This window comes from Heloderma suspectum, chromosome 11 (assembly GCF_057233095.1).
Source record: "Heloderma suspectum isolate Gila_16-S chromosome 11, 16-S_ref, whole genome shotgun sequence".
In the NCBI taxonomy this organism is placed as follows: Eukaryota; Metazoa; Chordata; class Lepidosauria; order Squamata; family Helodermatidae; genus Heloderma; species Heloderma suspectum.
In genome coordinates this window covers 36,580,259-36,598,026 of record NC_139468.1, presented here as the reverse complement: position 1 = coordinate 36,598,026, position 17,768 = coordinate 36,580,259, and positions in this window count along the sequence as shown.

The window sequence follows — 17,768 nt, the reverse complement described above, 5'->3', positions numbered from 1 at the left end:
AGGATGCTGTTGTACTCATGTCCTGCTTGTGGGCTTCCCTGTCAGCACCTGATGTGAACAAAATACTGGACTTGATGGACCCTTGGTCTGATCCAACATGGCTCTTCTTATGGTCTAATGTACCTTAGTCACACAGTATATGCTGAATGTTTAGTTATAAATAGTTGTAAGTTCTAAAAAGGGGTTAAATCCATAAAATATTCCAGCCCACCTCCCCCTTTCATAATCAGGACTTTATTTCCAGAGGGTGTGATACAATTTTCCTTTGGAAGCCAATCTTACCTCTTTAGTCAAACAGAGAATACATTTACATGCTTTTATTTCATTTTCCATCATTCCAGCTTTTTTCTGCTTCTTTCCTGCTTGCAGTTCAGGGCTGTGCTTTTCCAGGTTAACTGCAGCCCCAAGACTTTTACTGAAGTGAATTTCTTCCCATGGTCAGGCCTTCTGAATCAGTAAGAGAACCCTATCCATCAAGATTTAACGTTTGCATAATAAGCAGCACAAAATAGCTACCTAAGTGCTTCTCTGTTGCATCTAGGAGAGGGATTGTAATAAAGTAGGCCAGATCTATTTCCATTGATGATAATGGTAGCTTTAAGGAAGAGAGAAAGTGATAGATTCTAGGTAGATACTTAAGGTGGTGGTTTGCACACTTTCGGACCTACTGGGGTTACTTTCCACCTTGTCTTCCAAAGAACCCCCTGGATGTATGCTACAGGACTTTGTGAACTGCAGAAGATCATATGTGATATTCTGGCCATGGGTAAGGGGGTGGCGGCTTTTGCATAGTTCAGATTAGGGATGCTTGAAGAATGGGATCTTGATGAATTCCATTTTTTTTTTAAAAAAATGACCCACATCACCTGCATCAATGTGCCAATTTGAAATTAGTTATCCAGCGGCTTTCCTATTTTCTGAATGTTCTGACTCAGTTCTAGGCTCAAAAATGTATTAAAGTACATTTCAGAATGCATGAGAGAGCCAGTGTGGTGTAGTGGTTAGAGTAGGGTTATGCAAATCCACCTTCATCTGGTCCAGGGGATGTCCATTGTGGAAAAATCCAGCCCTGTTGGAGCTCAACGGATTTCTCTGCAGCCCCCAGCCTGGCTTAGGGATTTTGTACGTTTTCCCTTTAAAAACAAGAATTTTCATGAAATTTAAATTAAAGTTCCCTTTAAAAATTGCAATATGTGGCTGCAATTTATGTATAACTAAGCACTTTACGGTTGCAGTTTGCGTAAAATATGCTCATATGGCCATATATTGCCAATTAGTAAATTCCTTCTGCAATTTATGCATCTGGTTTACGCAATTTACATACCTTGCTGCTTTTAAAGGGTAAACTTATGCTGAACTCCAGAAGCAGCTCACAAGCTGCTCTTCCTGGCAGTGGCAACACCAGCAAGGACAGTTGGCTGGCTGCAGATTTCAGAGATCAGTTTCTTAGGAATCTGACCCCATTTAAATCCATCGGGGATTTCTCCAGTATCCCAAGTATAGAGTGTTGAAACTGTGACTGGTGGGGAGATCTGGGTTTTAGTCCCCGCATAGGCATGAGTCTCACTGGGTGACTTTGGGCCAGTCACTGACTCTCAATCTGACCTACCTCACAGGGTTGTTGTGAGGATAAAATGGAGAGGAGGAGGAGGAGGCTTATATAAGCTCCCCTGGGTTCCTTGCAAGAGGGAAAAAGGTGGGATGTAAACGGAATAAATAAATAAAATAAATATTTTCAGAGAAAATACATTTAGAAATATTTAAGTGAGAAATTTCATGCAGTTTATTAAAATCAACAGGCCAATGTGGAAACAGGGCAGAATAAACGTATGGGTCGGGAAAGGCAAACCTGACAGTTTCATTTTCTATCACACTGAGATAGTTTAAGGCTCAAGTTCTTGCTCTCCCAAATATGAACTTTGCGAATCTTGTAAAAGTCTTATCACATATGAACACATTTCTCACCCATCTGCACCAGTCAAATTCAATGGATACAGATATACTCAGCATAGAAAAAGTGATAATGTCCTGACCTGTCATATAGCTGTTAAAGATGAGTAGCCTGACAGACAGACAGACAGACAGACAGACAGACAGACAGACAGACAGACAGATAAAAAGAGCCAGCAGCCCTAATTCAGGACTAATATATTTAAACAGACAAGGATTAAAACCCAGACTTTTAAGAGCAAAGCATTCAAAGCCCTGGGCCTGGATGGATGAATCTGTCAGTTCCAGTTTCTTTCACATTCATTAAGAACAAACAAAACCTCAAGTTATTTTTGTCCCGAATAAGGAGAACTTTGTAAATGTTGGTAAATTATTATCAAAACTGAATAAAATTCTCATCCATCTCTACTTATGACTGAACACATGTGCAAATAGCACCAACTAAAAATAGACGCACGCATCCATCCTTCATTCAGATAGAATGCCAGCTGTGGACCTTCCTGGAGAAGGCAGATCTGTCCACAGTCGCAGATTTATTTTATTTATTTATTTCTAAAATGTGTTAGTCACCCTATAGCTAATAGCTCTAGGGTGATAAAAACACACACAAATAAAATCCATTTAAGTCAAATCAAAACATAATAAAACAATTTAAAACTATGAATTCAAACAGCAATTCAAAGCAGCAGAGACTAAAACAAGCATCACAAGAACATCTAAACATATCATAAACCATGAAACTACTTTGAAGGATAACATAGCAGCAGAAATGCAAGAAAAGTGAAAGGCCGGACAGAATGAAAAACAAGTATTTTCCTAGCATTGACAAAGTAGGCACCAGGCAGAGGAGTCTGGAGACAGTATTTCATAACCGGGGGGGGGGGGGCTGCTACTGGAAAGGCCCCCTCCTGAGTAGAGATGTTCAGATATTGTTAAATCCAATCTGTCGGTGTTTCACGAATTGTCAGGCATCTTTTGGTCCATGGTTTGCTCATTGACGAACCTCGATTTTTTTTTTCTTTTGTACTAGAGCTTGTGGTAATTCTGTTTAGCCAGTGAAAAACTAGCCCACAAGTCCACAGAATCCACGTGCCTGATAAAAAAGACTTGTTTGTCTTTTGCACCTCCCTTTTCCTTCAAGGACCTCAAGGCAGCATATATATCCCCCCAGCAACCCTATGAGGTGAGGCTGAGAGCCAATGACTGGCCCAAAGTCACCCAGTGCACTTTATGGCCGAGTGGGGACTAGAACCCGGGCCTTCCGAATCTCAGTCCTACACTCTAACCACCACGTCCCACTGGCTCTGTTAGGGTTCTAGTAAAAAAATAAAGTATAACTGACAAATAGATCTGATGAAGTAGAGCTGCCTTTCCCTGTCCAAATGACTGTGCCCTAGAACAGTCGGCCATGGACTAGGGATGTATGAGAAATTTGTTTCAGTTCATTTTTGATCAGGATTTACCAGTTTGCACTTTCTGGACTGAGCACAGACTCGATCAGTATCTGACGTTTGTACATTTCCAAGTCTGCAATGTGATTCGTGGACGCCCCCGCCCCCCGCTCCCCGCATTCAACAACATGTGCACATTTGGAAAAAAAAAATCATAAAAATGCATACTTTTGAAAAAGGTGCCCAAATATGCTTTAATCAATGGGTGAAGAATGCATACATTTCAAGGATGTGCACAATCAATGCGTACATTTGGAAAGAAGCACACAAAAAATACATGGATTTCCTGTGAAAAGGAACACCCCCCCCCCCCAAAGCTTGCAAACTGATATGGACTCAAGTCAGCAGAACAAGCTTCAAGATGGAATTCGGAGAACTTTGGCGAGCTCAAGTTTTGCTGATTTGCACACCCCTAAAGATATACTAAAGATCAGGAAAGGTACAGCTGTGTCCAATGGGGTGCCTGCATGGTGAATAAAAGAATCAACAAAGCTATTAGGCTCCTCTTATGTCCTAGTATTCTAGGAAATGTCAGCAAATGCATTTAAAAGAACACATTTTATGCCAGTATCTTTGCTGGCTCCCAACCACACAGCTTATAGCTTTGTTATCAGCAATTATATTTTTGATGTCACCATAACTAATAGGATGCCCAGATGCAGAGCTATCTATACAAATACAGGTTATCCATAGTGCCTACTCTGGGTTTCAGCTTTAGCTGCTATTGGCATGCATTGTGCAAAAGAGAAATAAAATGTGGTGGAAGGGACGAGAATGAGGAAGAGGCAATTCATGAGAATCCAGAAGTGGAGTTTACTCTGCAAAAGTGCTTCAAAAACATGCTGGTCCGGGATGAAATTGGAAAGTTGTTGTTGTTGGTGGGGTTATATTTGTTTTATGAAGTCTGAATATTTTAATGTGCATTTGTTTCATTCATTACTAGTAAAGAAAGAAATGCCAGAATAATGAATGAGTTCCAAATGTCATCTATCGATTTATATATTTCAATTTCTTATTTATTTGTTTGCTTGCTTGCTTATTAAATGCATATCCTGCACCTTTAGCAATAAGTGCTCCCCGTGTGGGATGCAATAAAAAGTAAAAGTGAAGGTATTTGTGTTGGCTGAGAATACCAAACATAGCACTCAACGGCAAGAACCTACACCGGAGGGAGATGATCTTATACCACCTGGAGATGGGACTTAATTCTTTGCGAGTACATTCTGTCCAGCTACTAGGTAGAGCTACCCAATTCGACTTCCATTGATTATTGTTTTGTTTTGTTTTTAATTTCCCTGGTACCCCACTTAAAATTATCTGTTAATAGTTTTAGTACTCCATTTAAAATTCTGCATGTTAATATAAACCCCGGCTACTTCAGGGGTCAGCAACGCAATGTCCTCAGGTGGACTAGTCCCTGCCAAGACTCTCCAGTGTGCCTGTGAAGCTGCTGGTCCCGACCTTAAAGTAGGGATGTCACAAGCACTCGGGTTGGTCCAGGTGGCCAGTGGACCTTGCCATGCCCAGCTCCCCAGCCCCTGCTCGCCAAGCTGTGGGGCATTGATGGAGCTGTGGGGCATTGCCCTGGAGCTCGGCGAGCAGCTGGGAGCAACCCGGAGTTGTCGTTGCCATGCGCACCCCAACCACTCTCACGATCTTCTCCTTGCAAGGATGGCTAGAGTGGTTGGGGTGTGCATGGCGCTGAGGACTTCTCCTGTGTCTGACAGCTGTCAATCAAGGCCTTAACAGCTGGTGGGGACTAGAACAGGACAACGAGGCAGGACAGGGGGCAGGACAAGGCTAGAGTGGTTTGGGTGCCAAGGCCATCTCCTCCTCGTGAGGAGTTGGCTAGAGCTAGGGATAACGGAGAATTCTGCTGCAGACTCCAATGAGGCCGAATTCTAAGAATCCAGCCCCCTGGAGTCTGCGGCGGAACAAAAGGCTCACCTCCGCCACCTGGGGGAATCTGCGCCAGCCGGATCCTGCCTGCCTCCGTCCGTCCACTGCTGTCCGCTGCCGTCCACTGCTGCCTGACTTCAGATGCAAATGGCATCCGACATAGTGGACACCATTTGCGTCCCTGCCTTTTGCTGTGATAGGCTACATAAATCTTTATGTAGCCTATCACGGCAAAGAGCAGGGATGCAAATGGCACTGGAAGTCCGCCCGCAGCCGGAGCTGGCCAGCAGCTCTGCAGACTCGCCGTGGAGTGGAGCCAGCTGGCAAGGATTCCGGGGGGGGGAGGGACGGATCACCTCCCCCCCCGTGGACCCCCTGCAGCCTCCAGGTAAGGGATTTTCGTACATCCCTAGCTAGAACACTTGAGGCACATGATGTCAGGATTCCCCTTTTGCCTGGCTGAGAACTCCTAGAGCCAAATCAACACTCAGACCAGAGGCTACATTTCCAAGGCTTTACTTCCATTTACCCTAGTGAGGAATACAGATGCAAATTTCTAGAGACGCACAGACTACAGAAGAAAACAGCCTTCAGGGAGTTCGAAGGGAAACTACAAAAGTTGATCTCCATTTGGAGGAAAAGGCGGCAAGCTGTCTTAAGGGGTGGGAGGGGAAGATCTCCCCCTCTCCCGTCACATGTCTGGGCGCAGCTGTTGATGCTGAGCCAATCTGGCAGAGCACCAAGGTTCCACCCATGCAACTTCCCGCTTGTGCCTGCGTCTTCGTCTTGCGTCTAAAAGTTCACGTTGTTCTTCCCTCACCTCCCCCTGTCCACTATCACTCCCAGGGATGTGTGAAGGGGGGGGGGCTCTCCATGCAGCTGTGCCTCTGAAGCCTGGGAAAGTTCCTCCCCCACATGTTGCAGGCAGCACTTCCTCAGAATCTGAGCTACTTTGACATTCTATATGCTCAGAGGCACCCCTGACATGTGTGGTGCTAAGAACTCCAGTAGTCAAGCCCTTGTGCACATAAAGCACAAGGCCTTGACTGCTGGAGTCCTCGATGCACAGAGCTGGGGCAGCTCACGTGGCTTGCTGAGTGGGTCCGGGCCATGCAAGCTGGGGGGGGGGTGACTCATCAAGCTCCCCCACACCCCAAACAGAGGTGAGTTCGTCCATCCCTGCCTTAAAGTCAATTAAGTTTTATCGTTTCATTCATTTTAATAGAGATGGGGAAAACGGTGCCCTGTTGGAAACTGGCTTGTGGGGGGGAGACTCACCCTGCACCAAGGATCTTTGGGGCAACAGGGTCCTTGATGGTGGGTGGGCTTCCTCCCTGCCATTTTGGGGGGGGCAGGGGACCCTTTTTCGCCATCATTATTGAACTCAATGAAGCAATATTACTCACCCACAGCACCAAATGCCCTACCCGGCGCCAGCTTGTCTGGCTGAAAGGGGGGGGCATTGCGGGCGGATGAGGTGATAAGACGTATGGGCCTCTGATTGGTGCACCCCAGTCACACCACCAGTCGGGGAGGAGCAGGCCGAGTTGTGTTAAATTCGACCCCCCTCCTTATCTCAGCTCTTTGGCGCGACGCAGCTAAAGTCACGACGAGGGACTTTGGCCTGCTGGAGAACGGCTTCGTCCTCGTTCCAGCCGCCTGGACCCAGCATGCTTCTGCTCTGGGCCGCGGGGCATTGATGGGCATGTGTGATATCAAATCCGCTTTTCGCATTTTGCCTATCAATCCTCTGGATTTTGATTTGCTGGGATTTTGCATCCTCATCAGAGTCAGAATTGGGCCTTGGCAGCGGTCTTTTGGGGGGGCGGGGCCATCCCCTTCCCTTTCTTACCATCCTGGCCCTTCTTGGGAGGCATGATGCAGGAGGTGAATTAAGCTAGCTGCTATCAAAGAGTTAAGAAAGCCGCTGGGCACCCCGGACAACAGGCAGCCACCCCACAGTCTTAAGATCTGCGGGTAAGAGTTCCAGACCAAGACAGAGAGGCCTGGGGATGAAGATGGGAGTGCTGCACTACCGTTTAGATAGAAAATCAGATTTCAAGAGGTGCAGCCAGGGGCCAGAGGTGATGGAGCTGCGTTTGAGCGCGGGCGCCCTCAGCCGAGGGCACCCTGTCTCGGGAGGCGCCAAACAGGCAGCCGCCGCTGTTACACAATTGTATTAATCTAATTAATTATAATTAAATAATTATTTGATTATTAAATAATAATTAATTATTATTTAATTAATAATCGTACATCAACCGCGCCCTCCCTATGGGATGCTCCATCTCTTGCGCCATGTTTGAAACATTTAGTACCTTTCTGGAATGGACCATACGGGACAAGACGGGCTGCGGCGATGTGGTCCATTATTTGGATGACTTCCTGTTTGCTGGACCCGGGGACGGCAGTCAATGCTCTGACCTGATTAGGGCATTCATATCCCTTTCCTCAGACTTGGGTGTCCCTTTGGCACATGAGAAGACAGAGGGCCCAGCTGTTACTTTGACGTTCTTGGGGATTGAGCTCGATACCCGTGCACAGTGTTCTCGTCTCCCTCACGATAAATTGCTGGTACTTAAAAATAAGCTCCAGTCCATCTTGCACCTTCATAAAGTCTCCCTTAGAGCACTACAGGAAGTCGTTGGCCATCTGAACTTCGCTTGTAGGGTGGTTGCCCCCGGCCGCGCATTCCTGCGATAGCTCTGCTGGGCAATGAGGGGTCTTCAACTCCCGCATCATCGCACCAGAGTCACCTCTGCTATGTGCATGGACGTGCGGGTATGACTTAAATTCCTGAGGGACTTTAATGGCATCTCCTTTTGGAGACGCGAATTACTTCTACGAGTCGACATGCAGATCCATTTGGATGCGGCTGGCACCTTTGGTTTTGGGCTAATTTAGCGAGACCGGTGGTGCCTGGGCCAGTGGCCGGAGACCTGGGCTGCCGGCGGTATCTGTCAGGACGTCACCTTTCTGGAATTCTTCCCCATTTACGTGGCTGTACATATTTGGGCTGACTTGATGGCCAACTCTGTCGCCGTTTTTTGGTGCGACAACTTGGCTGTAGTGCATGTCATTAATACATTATCCTCTAGAAACCAAAGGGTCATGGAGTTAGAGCATTTACCCTCCAATGCCTACGCCACAACTAGGGATGGCGGAGAATTTCTCCCCGAATCTTTGGGAGGCCGAATGCCAACACATTCGGGCCCCCGAAATTGGTGGGGAAATTCTCCGCCAGCCCCCCGCCCCCCCCGGGATGGGACTTACCATGGCCGAATGTCCCTCTTGGCAGCGGGTCCCGGCGGTGGTTCGGTGGCACTTCGTCATGGGCGGGGGCGGTGGCCGGTCTCCTGACCGGCCGCCGCCGCCATTGCAAAAAAAAAAAAGTGCGGTAAAAAAACAACACCCGTGATAGGCTACGTAACGATTTACATAGCCTATCACAGCTAGATTTCCAAAGTCAGCCATGATAGGCTACGTAAATCATCACGTAGCCTATCACGGCTGACTTCGGAAAAAAAAAAGCGTGTACACAAATGGCGGCAGCCCATGGGCGCCGCCATTTGCGTTCCTTATTTTGGCACGTCTAGTCTATGTAAACATTTACGTAGACTACGGCGAAAATAAGGGAACGCTATTTGCGTACGCGCTTTTTTTTTTTTTCAAAGTCACCCGTGATAGGCTACATGACGATTTACATAGCCTATCATGGCTGACTTTGGAAATCTAGCTGTGATAGGCTACATAAATCGTTATGTAGCCTATCACGGGTGTGTGTGTTTTGTTTTTTTTTACTTTTTTTTTCGCGGCCGGGTAGACGGGGCACTTCTACCCGGCCTGAATTTTGGTTGGGCGAGGCAGGGCGCCTCCCCCCCCTCGCCTGAACTTCGGGGGGAGAACCGAAACACCTCCCCCCCACCGCGAAGCAAGCTTCAAGAACAGGTAAGGGACTTTCGCCCATCCCTAGCCACAACATATGGTTCTGCACCCACCATGTGCCGGGTCTGGGGAACCCTGTAGCCGATGCTTTGTCACAAAACCAGATCGACAGGTTCCGTGCGTTGGCTCCGTGGGCATGTCCGCTGCCAGACCCCATACCAGACGAACTGTGGGAGATTGATGCTCTCAAGTCGAACACGCTATCCTGAATTCTATAGCCCCCAGCACTAGAGCTGCCTACAAGAGAGCAGGTAGGGAGTTTGGCGCCTTCAGGTGCGGGCTTCAGTTGCAGGATGTGTGGCCCTTACCTGTGGACCACTTGTTACAATTTTGCGTACATCTGCATAACAAGGGACTATCTGCTAGGACCATTTCAGGGAAGCTCACCTCTTTGGCCTTCTGGGCCAAAGTGCGAGGGGTAGAGGACTCCACCTCAGATTTCCGAATTAGGAGGGCTGTGCAAGGCTGTGCACGGATGTTTGCTGCCCCACCAGACTCCAGGCAGCCTTTGTCACCAGTTATTCTCATAGGGCTTCGGGCATTGTGGCCCTCCCTTTGCTCTTCTCCATACGAAGCCTCCCTCTTTCACGCTGCAGCTTTAACAGCCTTTTTGGGGGCCCTCAGGATTTCAGAACTGGTCTGGGCCTCCAAATCCGACACCACCGGAAGGGCCTTGAGGTATTCAGATATCCAGATCCAGCTTAGCCTGATTCACCTCCATATTCGACATTCAAAAACCGATCAGGCAGGCAAGGGAGCATTGGTTACCCTTAACCAGGCTCAGGCCGACAAGTTATGCCTGGTCAGGGCCTTGCGAGCTTTCATTGAGCACCACGGGGCAAGTGAGGGTCCCCTATTTTGCCATGCGGATGGTTCACCACTGACAAAGTTCCAATTTTGGGCAGTCACTAAGTTAGCCTTGACCACACTGGGTCTGGGGCATTATCATTTCGGGACTCACTCATTTCGTATTGGGGCGGCCTCTACGGCAGCTGCCATAGGTTTTTCATCCAAGCAAGTGAAAGCAGTAGGGAGATGGCGCTCCAGGGCCTTCCGCTCTTACATTCGCAAGTTGCCTGATGCTTCTTGATGATTCTCTTCAACTTCCCCAATGTTTTATTTAGATGGGATTCGACCGACGCCGGTATGGGTGCTCATTTGTGGGCACAGTATGGTTTTTTGGGCTGCCCGCAGAGCTTCTACGTCGGCCTTCGGATCATGGCTGCAGTTTCCCCAACAGGTGGCGATATAATGGCTCGGCCGACGTGGTATGCGATGGGACAGTCTTCTCCCCACACTCTTTCAATGAGGTTTGGTCAGTTTCCCTCCACAGGTCCTGGTGTTACACCTTGGAGGGAACGACCTGGGCTACAAGCCTGGAAAGGACTTGATTGAGCAGGCGTTAGCCAATCTGCGGCCGATCCGACATCGCTGGCCGGGGGTGACCATATTATGGTCCTCAATGCTCCCGAAAATCATGTGGAGGGCGCAGAGCAATGCGGCCATGGAAAGGTCCCGGCGCAAGGTGAATAGAGAACTGGCACGTGGGTTGTCAGAGCATGGTGACGGTTGCATCAACCACCAAGGAATTCATTGGACTAGGAGGGAGCTTTACAGGTAGGATGGCGTCCACCTGTCAGACATAGGCAATGACTTATTTTTGGCCGATCTGCAAAGGGGCCTGCGGGAAGTTCTTCTGCGCAGGTGGGGGGAGTTTCACAGGCAATAGGCCTGTGACTCCTGTGGTGGCTAGGACGGGCAAAACTTGAAAGGGAGTAGGGATGGTGTGCACGCAGAGGCACTTTATGGTGACAGGTGACGCCTGAGGCCCCCCGAACGGGTTGTGAGGCTCGGCGGGGGGATAAGGGTTGCCTGGGAGACCAACCCTACTCACTCACCCAGGTGTTGTGCGGCACCGGGTTGGGGGTGACACCGGAAGGTCTACCTCCCCCAGAAGGGGCAGTCCGGAGGGATGGCAAGATCACCGCCACCCCTCAGGCTGGGTGTGTTTTCACCCATGAAGTGTCAGCTAGCCGCTGACACAGTTAGATGCCCATCCTAGTTACCCCTTTGCAAATATTTCAATAAAATGTGGCCCAATTTTCAATCCAAGCTTGTTGTCTGCGTCTTCTTCAACCCATCTCCGCTCGCAAAGACCCTCGGGGCAACAGAGAATCCAGGGAAGCTGCAGAAGAAAAAAAATGAGTATTCAGGGAAGGGGTACAAGAAAAGTGAAGTTTCCAGGGAAGAGGGACAAGAAGAGACAGAATGTAGAGGCAGCAGAAGATCACTGAATACATTGGGGCGGCATTATTGTGTGCACGTACATGTGCATAGGGGCCCTTTTCAGGTATTCAGCTACATTGTCATGTTTAAGGACTTTAGAATGGTTTTCTTTTTCAGCTTGTTTCACAACTGGGGTGTGCACAAATTTTCCCCAGAAAATAAAGCGGGGCTGGATGCAGTCTACTGAGGAAATTTGTGCAAATTAAGATGTTTGCTCAAATCCAACTGGGAATTGAGAATGAGACAAATGTGGGCATGTGTTCCACAATCCGTGAATATTTTTGGCAGACATGCTCAAAGCATTGTATGTGGAGGGTATCTTTCAATAGGAAAACTTATTTATAAAAGGGGGAAGTGCACAAATATTCCAAGAAAGCCCCCCACCCCCACCCAGAAAGAAATACTGAAAATGAAATTGGCTTGTCCCATATAGGAATGCCAATAATGCTGCTAAATATAATTGAAACGCTAGCAATTCTGGCTGGAAGAAAATTTCATTTCACAATCTAACTGAGTAAATGATTAACATATTTCACTTCTTCCTTGTTATTCATCTGTCTGTCTCAAAGGATTAAAAAAAAAAAAAAAGCACCCAAAACAGGGGGATAGTAAATCCATTACTTCCACTTTACACAGCTATGGAAATTGTACAAGTTTACACAGCAAGTGAGTGGCAGAAAAGATAATGGAATCAAACCATTCTCACAGAAGCCTTGATATGTTCCCTGGAGTAAGCCTCCATCAATTCACTGTACTGCTTCCTTTGGGGTTTTTATTTATTTATTTAAATTTATACCCCACTAGTGCTTGGCAGCTAAGAAAAATAAAATACAAGATAAAATACAAAATTATAATTAAACCATAAAAGCAAATCAATTTAAAAAGAGATAGTGTGTGTGTATGTGTGTGCATAATCAAAAAATGTTTAATTAAATGATAGGTTTATAAACATTATTTACATGGTCCTTTAAATAGGAATGGGAGAATCGGTGAGGTACAAGTTCCACCTCGAAGCTCAATCTGCCTCATTCCCGAATGCAACCTCCTCCTCCTCCACTGAAAAAGTACACATTTAGATGCACATTTTAGTGTGAATCCAAATGCACACTTTCTCCCCATTGAGAAAAGCGTGACAATGCCGTTCCCCCACCCAAATGCACATTTGAAAGTGTACTTTTGATGAATGTAATTGCAAATGTAATTGCAAGCTTGGGAATAAGCAGTCTCTCTCTCTCCCCCCCCCCCCCAATTATGGTCACATTCAGGCTGTGAAGGGGGAAATTTCTGGTGTTAAAAGAACTGAAACATAATTCTCACAACCCCTATCATAATCCCTACCTTTAAAGCAGTCAAAGCTATAGTAGACAGCTCGCAAGTATAACACAGATGAAGCAAAAGTCAGTGCAAACACTCACTGTAAGCCACTAGGGATGTGGTGACCATCTATGGGGGGGGGTGTCTGACAGACTCCCCCATTCCCGTCCCCCCTGGACCCCACTTGCCAAACAGCAGGTTGCTTACAGACCTACTTTGTGAGCACCCTGGGGCTTTGCAAGCACTCAAGACAGCTGCCCACCCTAGTTGAGAGCCACTATTTTGTGCAACAATGGCGGGTTGAGCTCTTCTGGGAAGGGAATGTTGCAGAAATGGTGGCTGTAAAGGGACCAGTTAAGCAAAATGGTCCTGTAAAGGGACCATGTAAGAGAGCCCATGTGGTGTAGTGGCTAGAGTGTTGGACTGGGAGCCGGGAGATCCGGGTTCTAGTCTCCACTCGGCCATGGAAGCTTACTGGGTGACTTTGGGCCAGTCATGGACTCTCAGCCCGGCCTACCTCACAGAGTTGTTGTTGTGAGGATAAAATGGAGAGGAGGAGGAGAAGAATGTAAGCCGCCTTAGGTTCCTTGCAAGAGGAAAAAAGGCGGGATATAAATGCAATAAATAAATAAATAAATACTGGTGTGAATGGAGCATTCACGCTCGCAACGTTGCATGAATGACCCCTTTACAGCTGACATTTCTGCAACATTCCCTTCCCAGAAGAGCTCAACCCACCATTGTTGCACAAAATGGTGGCTCACAACTAGGGCAGACAGGCCCAGGGCCTCGTCGGGCACACCCCGAGGTGACAAGAAGCTTGCATAGCACCTGAGCAGAGGTGGGCTGCAGCAGTGGCTCGGCAGGCACCTGACAAAGATGGTCATGGGTGAGTCCATACATCCCTACAGGCCACTGCTGAGTGCTGACCATGTTTCCAGTTCAGTGGATCTGCCTGAGTGGCTGTGTCAGTGTGCAGGACAGCCAGTGGCAGCATGTCTCGGAGCCCTCCTTCCTCTAGGGATGTACGAATCCCTTACCTGGGTCCGCGCAGGGGCATCCGCAGTGGGGGGGAGGCGCTCCGTTCCTCCCCCCGGAATCCTGCCTGGCCGGCTCCGCTCTGCAGCCAAGCCGCGGAGCTGCCAGCTGGCTCTGGCCACCCGCAGCTGGACATCCGGCCGCTGGGCAGCCCTGCAGGGATGCAAATGGTGGCTGTCGTAGCCGCTGCCATTTGCATCCCTGTATTGAGCTGTGATAGGCTACATAAATATTTATGTAGCCTATCACGGCAGTGGGAAAAACCCCAGCATACGCAAATGGCGGTAGCCACGACCATTTGCATACGCTAGGGTTCCCCCACCCCCGCTGTGGAAGAGGCTAGGAAGTAGGGGTGGACGAAAGTCACTTACCTTTTCTCGCAGCTTGTTCGCGGTGGGGGGGAGCGCTTCGCTGCTCCCCCTGCGAAGTTCAGGCTGGGGGGGGAGGCTTCCCGCCTCGCCCGGCCGAAATTCAGGCCGGGGAGGAGGCTTCCCGCCTCGCCCGGCCGGGAACACGAAAGTAAAAAAAAAAAAAAAAAAAAGTCCCCTGATAGGCTACGTGATGATTCACGTAGCCTATCATGGCTAGATCTGGAAAGTCAGCCGTGATAGGCTACGTGATTCGTCACGTAGCCTATCACGGTTGACTTTAAAAAAAAAAAAAAAAAGCGCGTACGCGAATGGCGGCCCCCATAGGGAGCCGCCATTCCCGTTCCTTATTTGGTCGCTGTAGTCTACGTAAATGTTTACGTAGACTACGGCGAAAATAAGGGCAACGCAAATAGCGTTGCCCTTATTTTCGCCGTAGTCTACGTAAACATTTACGTAGACTACAGCGACCAAATAAGGAACGGGAATGGCGGCTCCCTATGGGGGCCGCCATTATCCGTATACACTTTTTTTTTTTTTTAAGTCACCCGTGATAGGCTACGTGACGATTCACGTAGCCTATCACGGCTGACTTTCCAGATCTAGCCGTGATAGGCTACGTTAATCGTCACGTAGCCTATCAGGGGACTTTTTTTTTTTTTCTTTGATTGCAATGGCGGGGGCAGCAGCTGGTCGAAAGACCGGCTGCCGCTCCCACCCTCCTCGAACACCGGACGAACCGCCAGCCGGACCCGCCGCCGGGAGGGACATTCAGGGAAGGTAAGTCCCGTCCTGGGGGGGGGTGCGGGGGGCAGGGGGGGTGCGAAGGATTTCTCCCCGAAACTTGTTCGGGGGGCCGAACACATTGGCGCTCGGCCCCCCGAAGTTTCAGGGAGAAATTCTCCACCATCCCTACTAGGAAGAGGGGGAAGCGAATGGTGGCCAGGACAGCTGCCATTCGCAAAGCAGCGTGGACAGGAGCAGGTAAGTGCTCCATTTCGCGTGCCTTTCGTGGGGTGGGGGCGGTGGGGACTTCGTCCCACATGCCTTTCGTGGGGTGGGGGGCGGGGGCTTCATTCCGCGATGGATTTCGGGGGGCCGAATGCACTGGCATTCGGCCTCACCGAAATCCATCATGGAATTCTCTGACATCCCTACCTTCCTCTGCCATGCAGAACAATAGCAGGACTCCATCTCTGTCTCTCAGGCCCTCTTCTTTTGCTCTCCTTTGCTTTCCCTCTTCTGTTGCCTCCCTCCCTTCTTTCATTCCTTCCTTTCTCTCCTGTTCACTGTACTTGTCCTTGCCCGATCCTGCAGCCTTTGTGTATCTGACATCTCACTCTCTTTTCTTGCCATTCGATACTTGCTCCCTTTGCCCAGCTTCCATTGCATGACCCAAAGGAACAGACATTATGGCAGCAGTAAGGGACTCTTCTAGGGATGGGAAGAATGAGTGATGTTCCAGATCTCCAGCATTCTCCAAACATCATCTTGCTGCTTGACTCGTGCCCAATTCATGTTCGCGTCAACCATCGCTGCTCACTTTGCACGAGTGACAGATTTGCACTAATTGAGCAGCAATCAAATGGGAGATGCACACTAATCTCCCCAAATTTGCACAGATGTATTAATTTGCACAAATTTTCCCCAGAAACTAAAGCGAGGCTGATGCAGTCTACTGAGGAAATTTGTGCAAATTAAGACATTTGCTCAAATCAAACTGGGAATTGAGAATGAGACAAATGTGGGCATGCGTTCCACAATCTGTGAATATTTTTGGCAGACATGTACAGCCTCATGCTCAAAGCTTTGGACAGGGCATGCTTGCATGTTTTGCAAGCAAAAATTGAATTCTCATATATCCTTCATCTGTCCCTACCTTTCCTCTCTGGTATTTTATTTTGTTTATGGTATTTCTTTTGGACACGACCTGACAGGAAGGACCAGAAACACTGCATTACATTGTCCCAAAGGCCCAGCCCCATTAGGTGTTCCTGAAGGATGCCATGATTGGTGGTCTCCAAAGCCACCAAAAAGCCCAGGAGAACTAATACGGCCACAGCCCCCCCATTCAGTTCCTGGCATAAGTGATACATCAAGGTGACCAAAGCAATCTCAGTCCTATATCCTCTCTGAAAGCCCAATTGGAATGGGTCCAGATAATCAGTATCGTTAGGGATGTCAGAGAAATCTGCAATGGATTCAAAAGAGTTTGTAGTTCTATGGATCCGACCAATGGAATCCACGGGCAGACAGTTTTTATCCCCCTCAAGTGTTGCAGATTTAATGGACTTGCAGCCAGGTTTGTTTGTTTTTTACTTCCCAGAATTGTATGCAAATTTAGACCTACAAAAATGCAAAAAGAAAGAAAGAAAGAAAGAAAGAAAGAAAGAAAGAAAGAAAGAAAGACCAAAATGTGGATTTTCCCCCGTAGGCTTAGCCATGAAAATGCAGAGGGGGTGGGGTGGTGGTGGCGCATTTTGATCCCCCCCATTTCGGGTGAGATTTCTGCAAATTTGAATTAACTGGTGCACATTAGTAGTAATATTAGTGGTAATGTGCACACACACAAGTGTAAATTAGTGCTGATGTGAATGATTGCATGTAGAACAAAATCCTGGTTAAAAAAAAAATCCAGCTCCATCATCAATGCGAGGATGATGGCAGGAAAGACACCTGACAAACCACAAAAGACAGACTGAATGGATCCCTAAGTATCATTCAGATGGAGCTGGAGTTGCAAGTCCAGCACTTGGTATGCTGCAAAATGAGGCACCAGGATCCAAGGCACATTGTGAGATGCACATTGCATGCATCCAAGATGTATACCTGAGTCCAGATGCAGTGAGCTTCACCACAGTTGTAGTAGTAATGGGGGACTTCAATTCCCCCAATATTTGTTGGGAGACAAATTCTGCAAAACATGGCCCCTCCAGGAAATTCCTGACTTGTGTGGCGGATAACTTACTCCTACAGAAAGTAGAGGAAGGAACTAGAGGACCGGCTGTCCTTGACTTGATCCTAACCAACACAGACGACTTAGTTGATAAAGTAGCAGTTACAGGAACTCTGGGGGAAAGTGACCATGTTGTACTTGAGTTCTTGGTTCTAAGGGAAGCAAAAGCTGAGTGTAGTCAAATGCGTACCCTGGATTTTAGGAAAGCTGATTTTCATAAACTCAGAACAATGATCAGTAAGGTCCCATGGCAAGCAATTCTAACAAGAAAAGGAGTCCAAGATAGGGTTGGCGGAGAATTTCTCCCAGAAACTTTGGGGGGCCGAGCACCAACGTGTTCGGCCCCCCGAGCAAGTTTCGGGGAGAAATTCTCCGCACTCCCCCCCCGCACCCCCCCCGGGACGGGACTTACCTTTCCCGAATGTCCCTCCCAGCGGCAGGTCCCGGCGGCGGTTCGTCGGGTCTTCGTCAGGGGCGAGGGCAGCAGCCGATCTTTCGACCGGCTGTCGCTGCCGCCATTCCAATAAAACTAAAAAAAAAAAAAAACAACGCCCCCGTGAT